Genomic DNA, 20,750 nt, shown 5'->3' with positions numbered 1-20,750 from the left:
TGTTAGATATGTGAAAGTTTATAAAACATCAAAATACAAATAACCAAGGCAGAGATTAAGAAGAAGTGCTGACCAGGCCTCCGGGCCTGAGAGATGGTACAGCAGGTAGGGTCTTTGCCTCGTACACAGCCAACCAGGGTTCCATCTCTAGCATCCATGTGGTTCCCCAAGACCTGCAGGAATGATCCCTGAGTACAGAACCAGGAGTAAGCCTTAATAAGCATCACCAGATGTTTTCCCAAAACAAAAAACAAGCAAACAAAGAAGCAGAGTTGACCAACCAAAATAAATAATATGTCCTGAGAATGGATGACAAAGATACCTAAGATTTCATTTCTAGAATCTTTCATTGAAAAAGATAGGTTTTCTTTTCTCCAAAATGGGGAAATGGACCAAGACTGACCTCCAGACAACCTTTTGCATCACTATTTGTGAAGTAACACCTGCTGCTTCACACAATGTATCTTTTGTTAAGTCACATAAAAACACAACAAGTTTTCTTGGGTCCCAGTTGAACTCCTCCCTAAATTTTTTTGCCTGGTGAGCACCCCCTTGGCCTTTAACACTAAATCTATTTTCACTTTTCCTATTAATCCTTTAGTAACCAGACCACCTTCCTTTCCTTCACAACTAGACTTAATTACTCCCTCCCCCTCCTCCCTCTAGACTATGGTCCTCCCTCTTTGTCCCCATCTCTATCACTGAGAAATGTGTTTTTTACCTCCATGAGACACAAAGCTCATAGAAGAAAAAGATAGCATGTACACAAGAAAAGAAACCAAAGCATGTTATTGAACAGCCATGTAAAGTAGCATGTCCTCCATCTGCACACGGCATCAATTACTTTGCTTTCAAGAACCTGGACTACTTCTGTTTGGCAAGCAGCCACAGAAGGTCCTTGGGTATAATGGGATATTTTCAGTATGATCTAGTAAGAATTTAATTTAATTCCCATGTTACTGGTACTCATGTCGACACAACTGATATGGTGAAAACATTTAGAAAACTAATTACAATGAATACATGAGTTCTTCACTGTGAAAATGCCACCCTGTTTCCTTAATGCAAGGGTTCAAACAGAACTAGAGGACTGGAATGGAGCGACCGAAGTCTTCTCTAAGATTTACTGGGAGACTGTTATGGCATTTTGATTTACTATCTCCTCCAGGCTGGGTTATCCAAATGCAACAGATATAGATGAATGGATGGATCTAGATACAGAAAATTTAAAAAATGCATGCTATGGGGGAGGAGGTGTCAGGACAGGGAAGGAACCACTATGACAATGATAGGGGGAAATGATCACTATGTATGAGAACTCGGTGCTGAAAGGAGGTAAAGCAATATGCATGATACCCTGTCAGTAACAGTCTTGCAAACCACAGTGTATAAAAGAAAAAAAAAGAAGAAAAAGAGTGAGTTCCATAGAGGCAGGCTGGGGGAGCAAGGCAAAACTGAGGATATTGGTGGTGGGAAGGGGACACTGGTTAAGGGATTGATGCTTGAACACTGCATGCTTGAAACTCAACCATGATAACTTTGTAATTCATAGTTCATCAATAAATAATTTTGAAAGTGCATATTTATATTTCCCAATATATTGAAAAGCATATTTTTAATAAATAAAGTATGCAGGAACCCTATCTGGCATTGACTATAAAAACACTTAAGAGGTCCAGGGATGTGCTTGAGTGGTAGAGTACATGCCTTGCATGCATGAGACCTGGGTTCAATCCCGGTACAGCAAAACATTGGAAAACAAAAAAAAAGCTAAATTAAAAATAAGGCACAAAGATCCAAATGTTCAAATGACAGAAATTCCTTCTAGAAGCATCGGCTCTTCTGGCAACAGGATGCTTGATTTTGCCTACTCAGCTCCTTGCTCAGAAGGGACAACCTATAAATCCTTATTTGAACTGACATCAAAAGGGTTTTTAAATTGCTATTCCTCCCTTGACTGTACTTAATTGCAAAAAAGGAGACATATCTGAAATTCACTTCTTTCCAATTTGTTAGATAGTCCTTACACAGTTTTTCCAAGACACTGAATGATACATCCGTGTGGTATGAAATTTCAGCAACTATGACAAATTCATTATCAAATGGAAAGAAGTTATCAGATGCTTTGTTTTTCAAACTGACCACTATTCCTGCAGGGGACTTATTAATTTTCATTCTTGACAAACAGTTTGATAAGTGCACTGTAAGTTACAGACGAGAGGACTCTAGTCCAATATTAAGTGACTTAAGAATGAGAACTGAAAACAAATGAGAATTTTAACACAGAAGTTAGGAGAATGGTATTATCAGAAAATCTATTAAACAAGCATTGAAATTATATCTCCTATTTGCCTCTAATTATAACCCCAAAAGTTAAGGAAAACTGCGCCTAACACTCTCCAGCACTTACAAGAAATTCCGCCCTGGGTCAGGGGCATAGTAAGGGTTAAGGCACTTGCATTACAGGCGTGGACTCCAGTTTAGTCCCAATACTACATGTTGTCCCCAGGTGCCACCAGGAGTGATCACAAAGGACAGAGCAATGAGTAAGCCCTAAGGACTGCTGAGTGTGACCTAAAGACCAAAAAGGAAAAGAAAGAAATTGAGTCTAACCATTTGTGGAGTATAAAACAACATAACATGAGGTTGACACCTAAAGATACTAGATACACGGGACAGATAGATTGTTCCATAGTTGGAAGCCTGCCTCATGAGCAACGGGGAGAATGCAGCTGGAATAGAGAAGTGATTACTAAGAAAAAGATGGTTGGAGGAATCGGTCGGGATGGGAGATGTGTGCAGAAAGTAGATAAAGGACCAAACATGATAACCTCTCAGGGTCTGTATTGCAAACCATAATGCCCAAAAGTAGTGAAAGATTATAGGGAATCATGTCTGCCATGGAGGCGGGGGAGGGTGGGTAAGGGGGGGGGGTATACCGGGGATATTAATGGTGGGGAATGTGCACTGGTGGAGGGATAGGTGTTTGATCATTGTGTGATTGTAACCTGAACATGAAAGCTTGTAACTTTCACGGTGATTTCAATAAAATTTAAAAAAGAAAAGAAATTGAGTCTAAGAATCAGGTATGTTGAAAAACCAACAGGGTATAAATCTGAAAATGATTAGCCCAAGCCCTTATAGGAATTAAGTTGAAGATGCTGATTCTTCTCTGTTTCAACCTAATCATAATTTAGTGCCACAAATAGAATTTACTACATTAGGCAAAGCCCATTCTTCCAAGTAGAATGATTTGATTTCCTGAATTCTCTGAAGTTGCAACTCTCTTTTTCAGACATATAACCATGTGCCTTATGCATAAAAGTTTTTAAAAATCTTCATGCCTCTGAAACCTGATGTGATCTTAGCCCTTGATTTCTGTTTGATTTTTAACATTTGCAAGGTGAGTATTTCTACCTTCTTAAACTGTTAAAAACAATGAACTAGCAATATGGCAAACCCAACTCAGTAGGTTGCAATATTAATTTAAAGGTAGCAATGTTAATTATCATGGACTTGCTGAATTCCTACAATGAGTGAGGAGTTGTAGTAAATTCTAGCTACAGCATGCCATTCTCACCACTGAAACTGGGAATCACCAACAGAAGATTGGTACACACCCAAATGCCATATGAGTGTGTGGCAATATGCAGTGCAATATAGTGACCATTTGCAAAGGTGAGGGCGGGGCATGGTGAATCAGGAGAGATGGGGCAGGACCCTGTGTGCATGAGATAAAGGAGAGCAGAGTGGTCTGGGCAGGAAGTGGTTACAGGAGGGCAGTTTCTGAACGCAGAAGGTAGCCTCAGGAGCTGGCAGGAGCTGTGGCCCACAGTGATGGGAGGTGACCTGGAAGAAGGGAACAAAAAAATCTCTTCTTACCTACTTGCCAATTGCCTGTTGGTACATGGCATTGGGCAAAGCCAATCAGCACTCAGCAAACAAAGGAGCCTGCTGAGTCTATCTTAGCACAGGGAGTAGTGAGATGATCTGATAGCTATGCTTCCCATTTTATCCCAAGATCCCAAATTTACCTTCGATAAATGAGGCAATCAATAAATGTGTGCTGGTGGGGGAAAGGATGGTAGCACAGCGATAAGAGCGATAGCACAGCGGGTAGGGCATTTGCCTTGCACACAGCCAACCCAGGTTCGATTCCTCCATCCCTTTCAGAGAGTCTGGCAAGCTACCGAGAGTATCCCGCCAGCATGGCAGAGCCTGGCAAGCTCCTCGTGGCATATTCAATATGCCACAAACAGTAACAACAAGTCTCACAATGGACACATTACTGGTACCTGCTCGAGCAAATCAATAAACAATGGGAGGACAGTGCTACAGTGCTAGTGGGGGAAAAGACTGTATGAAATATCTGTACCCAGATGTTCAGTAAGAATCCCACACATAGGAAGAGGTTTAGTCAAGCCAGGCTTGACTGTCAAGTACATGTCCATGCTCAGAACCATCATGGTGAATTCCTGCCATTGACACACTGTCTTTATCCCACACTATTTACATAGCATGCTGTTGGGTGAGTGACACTGGAAAGGACTGGAAATAATAACTCACACCAAGAAGCCTATAATCTGGCTCCCAGGTTTGTCATCTAACTTTTTAATCTTATTAATGTCAAACCTCCTAATTCCCTCCCAGGACCAAAAGTTCTATCAAAGCAGGATAGGCATCAACTATCCTAAGGACTGGGCAGGAAAGCCTTCCATCACATGGCATGCTGCCCACTGGAGTATCCTACCTCCAGGGGATATTCTGAATATAAATAACCCAGGTAATAGAAATCTTTTGAGAAGCCAGCCTTTAACCTCTATTCACTGCAATGGAGTAAACCAGAGGTCTTATATTATTATACATTTGCTTATGAGAGAAGTTGAAGGAATCATTTATCCAGTCAACATGTACTGATCATCTGGTATACACCTGAAACTATGTCAGGTACTCTCTCAAATTGAGAAAACAAGCCCCCTACCCAAATCAATGAATGACTTGCTACGGGAATGAGTCAATACTTATCCAGAGGGAAGAGCAAAGAGTGTTCATTATTAAGAGGTCCCTGGCACACCCCTGCAGTGTGCTCCTTCCCCCTGCCACCCCCACAGTTCCCTGCCCTGCTTCTCCCGGGCTCTTCTCTGTTTAGGGGAGAAGAAAAGATCCTTTAATAAGCACAAGACATCCTAACCCTCAAATTGCTCCTCAAGACAATCAATTATCCTGCTAGGCTTCCCTCTCTGAGGAGGGGCTTCTGCTTTGAAATTCCAGTTCCAAACATGAGGTCTTGTCTCAAAGAGATCAAACAGCGATTCACCCCTGTGGGGTTTTTTCTTGTAGGTCAAGGAAGCCACTCTTTCATTCCTGGTCCTAAGTGAAAGAACATAGAGAATTTTTTTGTCTTTCTCTGAGAACAGGTGAATGAGCTGGCCCAGTGACTTCCTTTCCAAAAGGAAGAAAAAGGAATGTGTGTGTGGGGAGGAGGGTGGTGTGAGGGGGGGGAAGGGGATTGTTGTAGGGGTGGGGGCAAGGGGATGAGGGAATAGCAGAGTTGATTTTCTACCTGCAAACTATCATGATTTTGGAGAGACATCAACCTAGATCAGATTTCTAGACTAATTCGACAGTTTCACACTAATGGCAAGAAGACAAGATTAGCAATTGGTCTCATGATAGTTATATTTTAAATAATAATCAATTTTTGCGATAATTCTAACAAATGGAAAAATTCATGTCATTAAGAACCAAAATACTCACTTGATGAGGCTTATTTCATTTGAGCTGAAGGTAAAATCACTTCAACATCCTCCAAATGTTTATTTAGGTGCACACACCTGTGCTTTCTGCAGCCAACAATAGCTCTGAGTGTTTGGGACTTCAGCTGCCTCAGACGCATTTACATAAATTATGAAACAGAAGAAACGATCAAATCTTTTACTGGAAGAGCTCACACCCTTCGCTGTAGCAAATCAATGTGGAACTTGCAGAAGCTCTCCCATTTCCTAGCAACATGAGTAAACATTGTGCTATATCCAGGGCCCAAGATTTGTAACCATGTTAATCTGTGAGTACTCAACTTAATTAAAGATTAGACTTTTAAATTGTATTTTCTGTGCACAACAGTACTGCTAAATTATGATGATCAGCAGCTAAGTGTGCTTATGTCTGCAGAACCCAGGGAATGAAAATGAATCATTTATTTCCATCTTGATATGACTGCTCTTCTCTGCGGCACTGTTCCCGGGGTTCACAGGCCTTGGCGTTCATTGGAATTCTATGGCTAAAACACAGCTTGGAGACCTCATTTATGAAAATTCCTTTAAACCTTTCACCACTTTGACAAATCCAGTCCAAGTTCACCGAGCCAATTCAAAAGTAGCTCTCAGCCTTTTTATAGGTTTTCAATTACACCAACACAGCACACCAGAGCCATTGCGTTGGAAGGAGGATATTACAGTTACAGAGAGGCATGAGTTCGTTTTCTTTTTTAAGGCCCAGGCAAAAGCAGCACTCTCCAAACTGGAGCCAAAAATGCAGAGCTTTGTCTGTCTTGAACCATCCTTGACTTATTAAAGAGATTATCAAATTACTTAAACAAGACTAGTGTTTAGCTATCTACTGGATGATAAATGCTAGGATGTTTCTAACTTTCTGCAATTTACTCTGCATCTAATATTGGCAAGTGCCTCTGTTCTCCAACTGTTCCAAATCTTTTGTGTGTATGTATAGGTTTTCTTGTTGCTGTTGTTTGGTTTTTCTGTGTTTGTTTTGTTTTGTTCTGTTTTTGAGGAATTGTCAAAATCCTCTTCAAGACTTCATTCGTCCTCCTCTACACAGGGGGCAAGCTTACTTTTTTCTAGAAGATCTCAGAGGGAAAATTTCATGCAGGCAATGTGCTTTCCGGGTCCATTATTGATCATTAATATCAAGGCTGAGGTCAGGCATGATTCCACTTTTTCCGGGCCCCTTTCCTGGGAAATAGGCACAGGGGTTTAGGCGCTTTGTTTGCATGTGGCCAACTCCAGTTCTATCCCTGGTACCACAGAAGGTCCCTCTAGCATTACTGGGAGTAAGTCCTAACCACTGCTAGATATGGCTCTCTCTAAAATAAAGCAAAAAAAAAAGAAGAGAAGAAAGCTCTTCTTAAAATGGTAATCTGACTTCAGAGAACGCATGCTTAACATTTTCTTCTATGTTCAATATAGGAACGTGTCTGAGTATGAGGTCAGTCGGGTTTTCTGGGAGCGCCCATCTTCCAGCTAGTTGGTGGGAACGGCTGCGACAGCATGAGGAGCAACACAGACATGCCGGCATAAGCACATGCATTAGTTAGAAACACTTGCAGAATTTAAATACTGCATGTGCAAAGACAAATGGACTCAGGCTATAAATCTCTCCTGCTCTCAGAGGAAGCAAAGATGCCTCTAAAGCTGCAGGAGAGAGAGAAAGCTCATCACAGGGGCAAACAGCTCCCTGGCGCAGCTTCTCTCCTGTTCATTTCCAGCTCCAGACATCAGCTGACCTCTGGTCATCTCAGCAGAGGGTTGGTTCCTTCGCCTGCTCATTTTTGTTTGTTTTTGTGTTTGATCTACTCTGTTCTTTTTTCCACCTTAAACTGGATCAATAGGATTTAACATACTGAATCGCACAGATGCTCCTCTAGTCAAAAGCTTACCAAAGTGGGTGATATTTCCCCCCTGAGGGGTTGGAATAATCCAAGGCTGGGGTGCAACTGGGGTGAAACTAGGGGTGGAAGAGGAACAAAACATCCCATTTGTTTGATTAAAGAATGTAGATTTGGGCTTGAGAGATAGTACAGCAGGTAAGGTGCTTGCCTTGCAGAATCAACCCAGGTTTGATCCCCAGCATTTCATTTGGTCGCCTGAAGCCACCAAGAGTAATTCCTGAGTGCAGAGCCAGGCATAACTCCTCAGCATCTGTGGGTGTGGGTCCCAAATAAAACAAAACAAGCCAAAAAACAGAAGATTTCTGGGAGGAAGAGTGCTGAGTGACTTTTTTAAAAGGGGGTTGGAGGTCAAGTAGGCATGGTAATCTCTGCTTGAGTTGTGAATATTAGCAGAGGCGAAATGAAAGAGAAATGAGATAAACATCCACTCAATCCAACCATTGGTGAGGACATATCTCAACTTAGAAAGCCGCTGTTCAATCCACCTGCACTTCCGAGGGACCAGATGGAGGCGGGACTTGGAAGCTGGGATACAGGGTCAATGATGGATGACAACCCCTCCATCTCCTGGGATTACAAACAACTCTCCTATTGGGGCCAAAGTAATAGTACATCAAGGAACTTGCTTTACACGCGGCTGACCCAGATTCAAACCCTGGCACCCTATATGTTACCTCAAGCCCACAGGAGTGATCTATGAATGCAAGAGCCAGGCATAAGCCCTGAGCATCACTGAATGTGGCCACAAAACAAAATAAAGCCTGAAAACAAATAACTCTCCTTTAATGAGTCATGAATTCCCGGTGTACTGAATACCAACTGTAGCTGTGGGATTCCTAAACACTACACCCCACATCAGCACAGGAAGGTGATACACACACAGCCCCCTGATAAATAGCCCCCTTCCCCCTAAGGCCTCCCCACTACCAGAGTTCAACACATAGCATTTCCTTTTGCAAACAGCAGAGCTGCCAGTGAAGTGCAGGGAAAGCAATGGAAGTGGGCACTGAGTTTGTCATCAGGTCAACAAGATGGATCACATGTACAGTGAATCTAAGCAAAGAACAAAACACAAACCAGGTGCCAGCAAGAAAATTCAGGTAGGAGGACCACATGGTTCCGGGGTCTGGTGGCCCTGGTGGCCCCAAAAACACTGCATCCAAGATTGAGTTCTCTGTCCCAGCTGGCTAAGTATTACCAGGAAGGGTCCCTGGTGCTCTCCCAAGTCCAACTCAGAAACACCCCCAAAATTCATCGCAAATTTCCAAGTTTATTTTTTAAATACAATGCTCTTTTTTTTTTCTGGGTCACACCCAGCAATGCACAGGGGTTATTCCTGGCTCTGCATTCAGGAGTTACTCCTGGCAGTGCTCAGGGGACCGTATGAGATGCTGTGAATCGAACCAGGGTCGGTTGCGTGCAAGGCAAATGCTCTATCCACTGTGCTATCGCTGCGGCCCCTTAAATACAATGCTCTTATCTGACGTGGGGAAAAGGCGGATGTTTTTAATATAATGGGCTAAGTGAAATATATGGCCTATGAAATATATGGAAAATATATGAACTCTACAATGAACATTTCCTTTCACTTAGTATGTCCACTTAAAAATGTGAAGCAATCAATGTTTCTTTCATTCACGAATCCACTACAATTCCACCAGCAAGCTCTGGTGAGAGTGATCACAAGACAACCCTGGGGCAGAACGTAGGCAGCTAGAGGAAGGAGGACCCATGGAAGGACCTGCAGAATGAGAGGGGAGCAGGAGCAGGGCTGAGGGAGAGGGGGCCAGGACCAGAGAGAGGGAGGAGGTTGTCCTGTGTCTGCTTCCTGCTCACTGCGGCTCACGGGCCTGCAGAGACACCACAAGCTGCAGACCAAAACGGTGACAATAACCACATCATGAATAAATTGGAAGCAGCCCCTCATTGTAGCAAGCCCCACTCAGTCGGGGACCAGCCCGACTCGTCCTGTCTTCACCCCATCTGCGGTGGTGAGTCATTGGACCAGGCTGCCTAGTCATCTGCAAAAAAAGGGGGGTGCTAGGATGAACAGCCCCATCCACTAACCACAAAAACCTGAAGTGCTCTCAACATCCGGGGCCAAGGCGGCCAGCCGAGAGTAGCATACGCGTGTGGGACGAGAGGTGCATTGGAAGGAGGAGGGAAGGAAATCAGCAGAATGAATCCTTTATGCTTCCCTTTTCATAAAAGGGATTACACTTTAAATCATTGGCTGGCCCCTTTCCCGGCCTGATAGCAGCAGGCTGGCTACACTGGGAGCTCAGCACACCACATCCGTGTGCCTACTGCTGGGACCACAGCTCAGAGAGCAGAGCCTGGCACACAGCAGGACCCCACATCCGTGTCTATGGAGGGGGTCCAGGGGAGACACCGACGTCGTTCATTGGTCAAGAATCAACACAGTTCAAGTAAAGCTTCCAGTTGTTCAAACAGCACAGAAAGGAGTTAAAGCTGGCCTGGGTTGTTAAGTGTGTGGTTGTAACTGGGGGTAGCTGTGTGGTTGTAACTGTGAAAGGTTAGGTTTGGGGATGTAACTGGGGGGGGGGGTTAGGTGAGGGGTTATAACTGTGGGGGCTGTTCAGTGTGTGGTTATAGCTGGAGGGAAGGTATGTAGTTGTAATTGTGGGTGGGGGAGGTGTGCGGTTGTAACTGTGTGGGGGTTAGGTGTGTGGTTGTAACTATTGGGGATTAGGTATGGGGTTGTAACTGGGAGTGTAGGTGTGGGGCTGTAATTGTGGGGGTGTAGATGTGTTATAACTGTGTTTGAGGGTTTGGTGTGGGGTTGTTATTGTGGGGGTGTTGGCGTGAGGTTTTAACTGAGGTGATAGGCATGGGGTTGTAATTGTGCGTGTGTTGGGGGGAAGGTGTGGTGTTGTAATGGTGTGTGTTATGCACATCCTCAATTTTTCCATGAGGAAAGTGTCCAGAGCTCTCTCTGGAGCCTCCAAGTGTTCTCAGACCGAGAGCAGGTGCTTTCAGTCTTTTAAGAGCGGGTGCTTCTGTGGCTCCAAAAGTGTGCGGCTCACTTCATGTGACTGGAATCCCTTTCAGAGTGCTCCTTACAATGCAGCATTTCTGGAACCTGCTCAAGAGGCCTGCTTTTCAGACACAACAATACGGCATCCATAAGAGGCCTTTCTTACTTGACTATGGCAGGCTCATGAATAGGACAGACATGCCCGAGGTAGAGGCACTGCTCTGCTTCAAGTACAGCACCAGAGCCCGTACCGCTTACAACCTGCTCATGCATTGCCCTTCTGGCATAAGTGCTGGCCACGTGGGGCAGCAGTTGTGTTCTTCTTAGGAGGCTGCAGTTTCAGAACAAAATCAGCAACAGCAAAATCCTAGAGGATGGGTGAACATGACTGATGGAAGTGGAATTCCCCTTTTTTTTTCTCTTCCATTTCTGGTTCACACTCGGGGTGCTCTGGGCTTACTTCTGACTCTGTGCTCAGGGATCACTCCTGACTGGGCTAGGACGATCCAATGTGGTGTCAAGGATTGAACCCAGATCCACCTCATGCAAGGCAAGCGCCCTACCCACTGTACTATATAGCTCCGACCCCTGGAAGCTATCACCAGCCGCCTGCCTGAGAAGCTGGCTGTTGAACCATCTCTAGGAAGAAGGGGCTTAGAGCCAGGCAAGCACCTCAACTCTAAATCTGTCTCCTCCTAGGGATAAAATGGATGGCAGTGATAATTAACATCTTCTTCCTAGGGCTGCTGGGAAGATTAAATGAGAAAATCATTTTAAGGCATCTGGTAAGCACCCACCTCAGAGTAAGTGTCTCATAAATATTAACTATTAAACATCTTCCTTTATGTAAGAGGCAAAATGATGCCTCACCAATCTTAAGAGTCACTGATTCTAGCCTACAGAAGGATGTGGGTTCACAGACAGTTTCCAGCCTCTTTTCTTTTCTCCCTTTCAACTTTTTTCCTTTTGTCCTTTGTATTTCATTTCATTTTTAAATGTTCAAAATGAATAAGGGGAAATCCAGCAATAAGCAATAAGCTTTTAAGGGTTGTTGTTGTTGTTGTTTTTGTTGTTTTGCTTTTTGGGCCACACCCAGAATTGCCCAGAGGTTATTCCTGACTCTGCACTCAGGAATCACTCTTGGCAGTGCTTGGGGGACCATATGGGACGCCAGGGATCGAACATGGGTCAGCCGTGTGCAGGGCAAATGCCCTACCCGCTGTACTATCACTCCGGCCCAGCTATAAGCTTTTAAATCGATGCTTTTGTTCAACCCACTCTCTAGGCTGGAGCAGAGCAGAATGGCGGGCACTGCCCACTGCCTCCCCCCTATTTGTGCCAACCTGTTTCCCCCACTCTGCATTGCCCTCTTGCCCTAGGTCAACACTGACTACTTAGAGAACTGTCCCTGCAGAGGGGCTGGTCCCTTACAACACTGGGATTTTGTTCTTTCTTCCATTCAAGTAGAATTAATCCCACCCTGCTTCAAGTTTTCTTTCCTCCTCTCCCTTTTCCTTACCTTCTATCTAAGTCCATTCCTAACTGAGGAGTCCATGGTTCTGGCTAAAAGGAAAGCAGGTGAGTGCAGGTAAAGTTTCTATTTCTCCCTTTCACTCAGAAGTTCCTAATGTACAGATGTATTCTGTGACAAGAAGCAGGGAGCAGCTCCTCACTCCAGAGAGCAGAGAGTCCCTCCTTGAAGGGTGACTTCCGTGTGGCAAGGAAGAGAACTAGGGGGTGCCAGAACCTCAGAACTCGAGCTCAGGGGTGCAGGCACTGCATGGGCAGGGACACGGCTCTGTCCCAGTCTCTTGGGCAACACTGCATGTGTCCTGGTGGCCCCTGACACCACCAGGCATGACCTGAGCATTCGGAACCCATCTCAGTAAGCCTAGTAGCACTGGAAGTGGCCCCTGGTCCCCAGGGCATTGCCTGTGAGTATCCCCAGAGAGAGAGAGACAGAGACAGAGCTTAAGGCTGAGCTTAGTGTGGGCCTGGTTCAGCTTCTTCCTCCCCCCACCATCCTTATTTTAACAGGGGCCATATCCAGCTGTGCTGGGGTAGGGGACTTGGGTTGCCCTCCCAGTGTGATGTGGTGCAGGGAAGTGGAACCAGGGCCTCCCACATACAGGCAGGAGCTCCGCCAATTGTGTTATGTCCTACCACTGACCCTGCCTCAAAGCAGCTTTTAGTGACAGAGCCCAGGAAATAGTGGGGGTGGGTTGAAGATGGGCAACTGCGAAGGGAAATTGTTTTCAAGCCCAAGGTTCTGAGGCACAGATGGGAAATGCAGGTTAAGGGAAATAGGATGAACTGTCCAAACGTTCATACTAAAACCCTAAGAAAAATGATCCAGTGCACATTTTTCACTAATTAATTAAAAATCATTGCGCATTTGTGATGCCTGGAGCACTGGATTAGCCATGCACAGGGCTAGATATGAGAAAGCTCCGTGAAACTCTTCATTCTTTTAGTAAAAGGCAGAGAGAGATCAGTGCACCTCATACTTAACTATTTGGAGGAGAATGGACACCCCCCCCCCATTCCTCCACCCCAGCCTCAGCATAGACTTCTTAAAAGAGCAACACTTCCATGTTGAGTCTGGAAGGAGGAGATGTTCACAAGGGCAGAAAGGAGAAACCACATTCCAAAGAGAGAACTGTGAGGGCAGAAGAAATGAGGCAGGAAGTGCAGCTGGGCTGCCCAGGGGTGGACAGCACCCTGTTGTGTGCAGCATGGAGGGTGGGTAGGTGCAGCATGCAGGCACCCTCTCCTTCTTCCCACACATAGCAGAGGGTCAAGGTCAAGCGTCTGGATGTTGCCCCATGGGTAGGAGGTTTTAATTGTTGTAAGCCCAAATGGCCTTAGGAACGGCCTCCTGAGGCAAGTCTGAGGTGTAAGTCTGGAGGCAGCATCTGAGGTGCTGCTGAGGGGGCCAGGTGGGTGCAGAACAGAGAGGGGAGAGCAAAGTCCAGGTATCTGGAGTCCCCATGCTCTTAGCAGCACAGGGTGTGTAGCCCTGGTGTCCCCTCCCCAGCATCACTTGGGGACACCTAAAGAGTAAGCTAGAAAGAGGCAGCAGCCAAGGGCAGAGTAGGTGGCAGAGTGAATGGAGCCACCAGAGCCTCTAACTCCCAGGTTTATGGCTCAGGGTCCAGGTAAGCTGGAGGCTCCAGCCCTGCAGGGGAAAGAACAGCTAGGAAGGAGCAAAGGAGAGCAGAGGGGAGGGGAAGGGAGGGAAGGAAATGGAAGAGGGGGAAGGGAGGGAAGGAAAAGAGATGAAAAGGAGAGAGGAGGAGAGGGAAAAGGAAGAGAAAGGAGGGGAGGGGTAGAGAGCGAAGGGAAGAGAAGGAGGGGAGAGAAAGGAAGAGGAGGAGAGGGAAAGAGGAGAAAGAACTGAACAGGAGGGGAGAGGAGGAGACAGGAGAGGGAGGAAGGAGAGGAGATGGGAAGGGCAGAAGAGAGGGCAGGAAAGAGGGGGAAAGGAGAGGAGAGAGGAGAGGAAGGGAGGAGAAGAGGGAGGTAAAAGGGCAGGAGGAGAGTGTAGGAGGGGAGAAAGCAGGAGGGGAGTGGAGGGGAGGGAAGCAGAGCGAAAAGAGCTGCTGTTTTAACAGCCTTTCTCTCTTTTCTTCCAAACCTGCACCTCAGAAATTACCTCGTCCAAGCCCTAACGTTCGGGGCTTCTTAAAGGTTTTATCCCCACACCCTCTCCTGCAGCTATTCCACCTCCCCACCCCAAACTGACCCCCCTCCCATTCTCGAAGTGTGGTGCAGCTCCAAGATGGCACCTCATCAGGTCCATGCCACATGGGGTGCTCCAAATCTCTGCCTCCAGGCTGGTGTCGGCTTAGGCATAAGATCAAAGGGGTCTAAGCTAAGTTCATACTGAATTACTTCTCTTTGCCTATAGGTGGGTGTATCAAGGAAGCAAAATCAAGTTACATTTGTGAGTGGTGAACTAGGAAAACCTACATTTCCAGGACAACAGAACTTGAAAACATTTATATCCACAAACGGCCTGGAGGGACTTGATAGGAAATTCTATTGTGGGTAATGACAAGCCAGACCAGACATCCTTCCACAAAGTGATTGCACAAGATACTGGTACAATTGCTCATTAAGTTCACATTTATTGGATATCTTCAGGGTTCCCAGACCTGTGTAATAGAAACCATGAAAGTACATGCTTCATTTGCTGGCCCAGTGAGTGCTGCAGAGGGGAGCTGGACGCTCTCTGTTCCCACTAACAGGGGGAACCTCAGAGAGGCCAACTCCTGGGTGCACTTGATGAGGTGGAGGCTGCCTGGATTTCAGACTTGGCCATCAATAAAACGGGGCTCTGCACCTCCGCGGAGACCTTGGGTGAAAGACAAACAGAAACGTGCTTGGAATTCCTCTCCCCGCCAATAACACATCACCTGGCGTTTATGGAGGAGTCTGGGTGACCTGTGCTGGGCCCTCTCTTTCCTTACCCCCCTCCTGAGAGAGCCACTCTGGCCTGTGTGACTGCCAAAGGCAGGCTCAATGCCTCTCCTGGGTCCATCTCCCTGGGGCACTGCCAGGTTTGCGTCCATTCCTGGCTGGCAGCAGCACATCCTGCAGGACGTCCTCAGACCAAACCCCATAGGGTGCTTTCTCCATGGGGCTTGTGCCTCAGATGAGGCCCTGGAGGTTCTCTTTCCAGGCAAAACACCCCAGCGGCTGACACCCAGCGGGGCCTTGGAATGGAGAACTTCAGGGGCAGAGGCTTAAGTGATGGAGAACATACCCTGCATGGGTGAGGCTGGGGGTCCCCGCCCAGCTCTGAGTGGGCCCTGGTAGGCAGAACTGGTTCTGTGACACCCCAAGCCTCCAGCACAAACACACCACCACCTCCAAACAACAAATGAACATTTGTTGCAACCACTCAGGTTCTGAGGAAAAATCTATTTCTGTCCTGAGGATGGTTCTGTCCTACTTCTGTTGACCCTTGTGGTGTCCTTGGGTTCTGGGCCTTTCCGGCTTGAGAAACCGTCTTTGTGCTCTCTGCTGCGCCTGAAAGACCAAGCAGGAGTCACCATCCCCAAAGCTGCCCTGGCTGCTTATAGCGCACTTTCACATTCAATTCATCTCTTTTAATCACCCTTTCTGGAATTGCACTTTTCTCCACCCCCCAAATAAATCACTTATTGATTTCTCTATTTCTCACAACAGCACTATCATTCTTTCAGTCACTTAAGCTGTTCTAAATCTCAAAATGATTTTGATTCTGGGCTTTCCCTAACTCCCTAAAATGGGATCTCCCAGAAGCATCTTTTCTCGCTATTTTCTCTGCCTCCACCTTAGTTGGGGCCTTCCTCACCAACCAGCTGGGGTCTACGCTGTCCCCAGCCCCTCTTGATGCCACTTTTTAAAATCTGTGTCATTCCTCTTCTACTCTGGACTACAGGACACAGATGACAGGATGACAATTTAGGGTAACCTCAGTTCTGGGCTCTCTTCAAGTAGGCTCCACTTGTATTTCGATCTCACAGTTACACCAGTCCTGGACAGAAAACATCTGCTAGAAATATGTGTCTTCCTCACATATGGAGAATTGCAAAAAAGGAGAAAGCTACAATGTCGGGCAGCTTCCTCTTATAAGTGGACTCATTCTAAATGCCTGAGGCAGGGGTGATTGTGCCATTTAATCTGGCCAAGGACAAAATGCAAAGCGTGTGTGTGATTCAGGCAGAGGCTGAAAGTCCTTCTGAATGAAGTTTGCTCTGTGGCTGCTCTGGGAATATCCTTGACTCCAGTGCAGAGGCATCAGCTAAAGACTGGGAGGTACCAGACAGCTGGTAACTCCAAAGGCCATGTGGCTGATAATGGTGAGACAGTGAGACCACCACAGGCCCTTCTGTGACAGGGCATTTAACAGTCCAGCTGAAGGTATGTGGGGGAACCCACCCCACACCAGCAGAAGAACCACTCACCTGAACCAGGTTGGAATCGCTAACCACGGATAACGGAATATAGTAATTTTAGGGGTCGGTGAAGAGATGATGGTGGAATAACGTTTGGGCTACACCCAGTGGTACTCAGGGTTATTCGAAGCCCTGCAACTCTGGCATTGCTCCTGGTGCTGCTTTGGAGACCATGTGACACCAGAGATAAAACTCAGGAAGATGCAAAACATGCACTCAAGACCAGCAAACCATCTACTCGGCCCAATTAGAGCAGTGGGTGATTTTCTCTGTAGAAATCTATACGTGTCAAAGCATCTAAGTGAGACTCTTTCTTCTAAGGTTCCTTTTCAACTATTACTTAATGTCCAAGGCAATAATAAAACATTGTCTTCCAGGGCCAGAGAGATACAGTTCAGGGGTAAAACAATGTTTTGCCCATGGACAACCCAGGTTTGATCCCTGACATCCCAGATGGAGTGGTATCTGAATACAGAGCCAGAATAAGCCTTGAACATCAGCAGGTGTGGTTCTAAAAGAAAACTAATTAAAAAAAACACTGTCTTTCTGCCCTTTTTTGTATTATTTAATTTTCATGTGCCCTATGTCCTACTTGTGCCTTGTGAAGAGGCTTTGCATTTTATATCTTTATTTTATATCTTTATATTCTATGGACTTAGAGTGATTTCCCCAGCTCATCCACCAACACGTCAACTGACAATCACTTCAATATAGTGGGATTGCTAATTTAAGAAGTTTTAAAATAAATCTGATTGGGGCAGGAAAGATAGTACAGGTGCTTGCCTTGCACATGGCTAATCCATGGTTGTGCACCCCCCACACAAAGAGATAAAATACAAATCATAAAATAAAAAACTTAATATTCAACCTATATTGAGTACCAAATCATGTTTAGCACACTTCATATTATAAATCAATTTATTGATTCATTCTCAGAAAATTACTTCTTTTACATGAATCAGCTCACCAATCAAAATAACACAAGGAAATGCGTCCATAAGAATGAAAGGTTCACAGAAGCTATGGTTTGATTTTCACCAGGATACTATTTCTCTCCCAAGACACATATTTCTCCTGCGTGGTTTGCAACAGTAACCTGACAGGCTGCCAAAACCCAAGCTTCTATTCTAAGAGTGGTGCTGATTCTCTTGTTGCTATTCAATTAGATCTTTCATTTAAAGAAGGAATTCCCTTGTGTTTCTTCTAATGATGCACCTGCTCCTTGGGAGAGTTTTTCCTCTTTTGACAAGAAGTGCCTTAAGTCTGGCAAGAAAAACAGTCCTGGGCTCTCTGATAATATCAAACATAATCTGTTTGTCTTTAGATGTTTGTGTGGTTTCTCTCCTTTTCAGAGCAATAAAATGTTGCCACGATTCCATTTCAAACACCAGCACACATCAAGCTTTTTGGCTAAGGTCCTGTGTTTCCACTGGTGACCTGAACCAGAACAACTGCCTGGAATTAGCAAAGCCGAGACAAAGTAGACTGAAGAAATTCACCCGCTTTAGTCACTTCCTCCGAGATCAACAAATGGCAGTTATTAAATGAATAAATGGAACATTGCTTTAATCTACCACCTTGCAATTCTCTGAAAATTCTGACTACAGGGAAGATGAAGTTCTATATTCATAATGATATCCCTCATTTTAATGTCTTATTTGAGACAATCAAAGATCCTTGAGAGAACAATCAGAGTGTTCTGTCACATAAACCCAAGAACTCACACGTTTGGTTCTGGGCATCTTCACTGACTGGACACTCCCTTCGGAGCCACTCCTGTGACTAGAACAAAAACATCTCACCTTTCCCCGACACTTTTCAGGACACCAGACAATGCTCTAATCATGTTGAACGCAATTTCACCTAGAAATGCATAAGAAGTAGCCAAGAGACAGTCTCTCCCAGATGTGAACATATTCGCAGACGGTTTTCCTACACCTTGTTCTCTTCGCCTTTTACAATTTCAATATGTACAAATGAAATACAGATTTCCACCCCTTTCCACTGGGAATGTCTGCTCCATCATAAGAGAAATTGGCTTTCGCCTTTCCTGCAGATTCAGCAAGGAATACTGTGCTCGCAAACGACGCGTTTAGGGTGACACCTTGGAGAACAGACATACCCTCACACATGCAATCCAAGTGAACCTGCCCAGACAGACCTTATTTCATTTCTGCAAACCGGCACCCTGGCGGGGCTCCACAGCACGTGCTGTGTGGCAAGGCTGCCCTGCGCGCTGCTCGGGCCCCCAGTGAAGGGACACTTGTCAGTGACCCTCAGAGAAGAGGGGCCGGGGCATAGGCGGGTGAAAAACGGCCACCGGCAGCAATGCTTCCTCAAGGAACTTTCCCAAGGAAAGCGTTGTTCCCACAGGAAAAAACACCACGTTCGTTTCCCCTCCTAGCGGTCCATTGAAAATGAGCAACAATGCTGTTGCCTTTTTGTTTCCTAAAGACTTTCTTCTCGGCGAGCAGTAGCGTGTTCCTCAAAGAATGCTAGTATTTCCTGTGGAAACTGTATGGCTGCCAGTAATGGCTCATAATTTTCCCTTTTTTCGTAAAAGGGGGGAAAAGATGAAATAAACAAAACGTGGCATTTGACAAGAGCCAAAATGTCGGTCCGCTTCAATGACCACCTGCAGATGAAAGTGGGCGCCCAGTGGCGGGAGAGCCAGGCCGAGGAGGGACCCGGGCGGGCTGCGAGGGGCGCGTTGGAGCCCGGGGCGCGCAGGACCGCGCCGGAGGCTGCGACCCGAGCCAGGCTGCGACCGCGCCGCACCCCCCGGGCGCCCCTCCCCGGCGCGCGCTACTATTGTTGTTACACTGTTGCTGTGACTAGTATTGGCCCAGCGTGCACTCCGCTCCGGGCAGCCTCACCACTACCTAACCCTGGTGCCTCCGACACGACCCCAAAGGTGGTCAGCCTAGGGGATCCAGACCCCTGAAAGCCGCACAGGCACAGCACAATCCTCGGGAAGCCCCGGCGGGGGGCTCTTTCCCTTTCCCTGGAGCAAAGCCGCCGCTTGGCAGCCGCCGCCGCCGCCGTTACTATAGAGACCCCCCCGCCCCCCAACCCTTTCTGCCCAGGCGCTGCCGCTGCCCGAGCCGCCGGGACTCGCGGCACAAAGGGGGCCCCGAGGCTTGGGGAGGGGGTGCAGCGGCAACCCCCGATGGGTCGCCCGGTGCAAACTTAGAAAGGCTCCGCCGAGCGCGCCCCCGCCGCCCCGCGCCGCCCGCTCGGGGACCTGGACTCACCCGGCTCCGCAGCGCCCACCGACCGCGGGCGGGACAGACAGACGGCGGCGGGAGCCGGAATCGCCGCAGCAGGAGCGGCGGGCGGGCGGCGGAGGCGCTGCCGCGGCCCCGCTACGTCACAATGCGGCCGGGCCGCGGGCGCCGCTCCCCGGGCCCCCCAACTGGCGCGCGGGTGGGGGCGGCCCCGGGCGGCGGGGCCCCCGGCTGGAGCCGAGGGGCGCGGGGCGCACCGCCGAGGGGCGCGGCCACCTCTGCCCGGGCTGCGCCCGCCGCCGCCGCTCCCGCCTGCCTGCCGCTGCAGTGCGCCCCCACGGCCGGCGGACCCCGCTTGGCCTGACAGCGACCCTCCCCGCGGCGCCCCGCGCCCCCGAGACCCAGAGCCCGCCGGCGGCGCTCCACCAACCTGCTTTCTTCTCCTTTACCTTTCGGTCCTGTCCGTCCTCTGTCCCGGGTGCTCTGGGATCCGCCTTCTCGCCTCCCCTCCTACTTTTTGCCCCCCGCTCCTCTCGCGCTCCCCCGCCCCCCCCACCCCCGCGGGGCGGCCTCTCCCCCTGGAACCGAGATTGCCCCTCACCGCGATCCGTGCGTCAACCGCCGCCGCCTCATTGGTCCCCAGGACCATTGCAGGGTTCCCCCCGAAACCGGGAAAACAGGCTCGGGAAGGGGAGGGGACGTGGGCACGGTCCTGGGAAGCGGCTGAGCTTCCGAAGCCCTGGGCAGTGTCTGGCTTTGGCAGCGTGTCTTCAGCCCCAACCATCCCTCCACACGCCCCCCCCCCGCCCACGCCGGGCCCCCCAAGCCCTTCTCAGAGGCTCGCCCACTCTCGGGGACTTGACCTAGAGCTTGGGGACAAGGGGTCCTTTGCC

The 20,750-nt window shown here is 47.6% G+C and overlaps 1 protein-coding gene across 3 annotated transcripts in view; it reads right to left on the bottom strand.

The window, feature by feature from the left end:
• Window positions 1-20,533, bottom strand: part of SNCAIP (synuclein alpha interacting protein) — a 172,968-nt gene extending 152,435 nt beyond the window's left edge. For 2 of the 3 annotated variants that reach the window (XM_056124694.1, XM_056124696.1), the window contains exon 1: window positions 19,885-20,020. The gene's annotated coding sequence lies outside the window, so the exon portion shown is untranslated. Of the gene's footprint in view, window positions 1-19,884; window positions 20,021-20,458 lie in introns of those variants that run through there. The other variant, XM_056124695.1, reaches the window with a different exon arrangement.
• Window positions 20,534-20,750: the final 217 nt, after the last annotated feature.

Source organism: Sorex fumeus, unplaced genomic scaffold (assembly GCF_029834395.1).
Source record: "Sorex fumeus unplaced genomic scaffold, SorFum_2.1 ptg000051l, whole genome shotgun sequence".
In the NCBI taxonomy this organism is placed as follows: domain Eukaryota; kingdom Metazoa; phylum Chordata; class Mammalia; order Eulipotyphla; family Soricidae; genus Sorex; species Sorex fumeus.
This window is presented reverse-complemented; position numbering and strand designations above follow the sequence as displayed.